Consider the following 1,755-nt stretch of genomic DNA (forward strand, 5'->3'; position numbering starts at 1 on the left):
AGTAATATGCCGAATGGGGAAGTGTGCGATTGGTGGAGAGACTTTTTCAACCAATACGGACTCGAGGCCACAATCCGCTCAACAGGCTGGCGCGCGGACGAACTGTCCGATTCAATTGTGGGCATTGTCAACGACATGAACTGCGCTTTGGAAACCACAACAACGGCAGAACCCGAAACCACGACGACCACTACCACTACTCCGACGACCACTACAACTACTCCGACGACCACTACAACTACTCCGACGACCACTACTACCACTCCGACGACCACTACTACTACTCCCACGACCACTACTACTACTCCGACGACCACTACCACCACTCCGACGACGACCACCACAACCACAACCACCCCAGGCACGACGAGGCCGAAGACCACTGCCACCACAATCACTGCCACTACATCAGCACCCGCTAAGAACAACACGGCAGTGGTGGTGGGTAGCGCCTCCGCTGGTGGCCTGGCGCTCTTGTTGGGCGGCCTTGGTGCGTACCGACAGCTGGGCGGTGGACCTGCCGCTCTGGAGGTCGAGGAGGAAGAGGTAGGGGGTGGCTACGACGAGGATATGCAGCGAGAGGCGGTTGTCGGTGTCGACGAACATCAGTTTACCTAGATTTGTTTTCCATCGGCCTCGCGTAGCGAGCTCACAGATCTGCTAACTATTCGTAGCTTGAGTCGGGCTGGCCAGCTCATGCTGCCACTCCTTCGCCCCACGTGGAGGTAAGACCCAGGGAGGCAAGCACTCCCTTCGGCGAAGGCGAGTCAGGTAATTCATATAGGCAATACCACTACTGCCTCCATTATTATTACTACTATACCTCGCACTACGCACGCTAATATCTCGACGCATACTTGCTGGTTCCGTACTTTCTGATTGTATACAATACATACATGCGTTCCCCCCCCTCCCTGACCCCCCCCCCCTCCCCCCCAGTAAATGTGTTACGTGTGAATTTTGACTATGAACCAAGTCTTGAAGTCGACGTTGCTTATTGCCGGGCTTGCAATAGCAAGCGATGAGCGTCAATGCCTTGGCACTCCCGTGAGAGTGTGGATCCATCAAGGATGGCGGAAGACGTATTTCAAATATATTCAGGAGAATCCCGACACCTACTTGCAGTGGACGGAAGAACTCAAGGAAGCCATCCCAGATTTCGACTTCGGTCTCTCGACGTTTATGGATCGGTATACCGACTGTACCGTGCCGTTCGGAACGTTCCGTAATGTGCTTACATGGGAGGAGAAAAAGGACCAGGTTCGGGATGGTCTAACGTCACGAAGCCAGAAACCTTCCATTTATGATGATGAGCCGGAAGACTCTTTGACTGCTATCCCCTACCTTTTTGAGCAGTACATTAAGCCGGATACGGGGTCAGAACTCAAGCTCTTCATCATAGTGACGGACGACTACGGAAAATACCACGGAATGGAATCGAACCACCCCCTTTCCTCTAGGCTGGAAGGAAGTTTGGTGTGGTCGGATATTTGGACTGAACAGCTTTGCGATCCCATATACCAATATCTTGACCCTTCCACGTTCATTCCGGAACTGAAGAAGCAGAATCTCCACATGGGAGTAATATGCCGAATGGGGGAAGTGTGCGATTGGTGGAGAGACTTTTTCAACCAATACGGACTCGAGGCCACAATCCGCTCAACAGGCTGGCGCGCGGACGAACTGTCCGATTCAATTGTGGGCATTGTCAACGACATGAACTGCGCGTTGGAAACCACAACAACGGCAGAACCC

Source organism: Gregarina niphandrodes (genome assembly GCF_000223845.1).
Source record: "Gregarina niphandrodes unplaced genomic scaffold scaffold00004, whole genome shotgun sequence".
Classification (NCBI taxonomy): Eukaryota; Apicomplexa; class Conoidasida; order Eugregarinorida; family Gregarinidae; genus Gregarina; species Gregarina niphandrodes.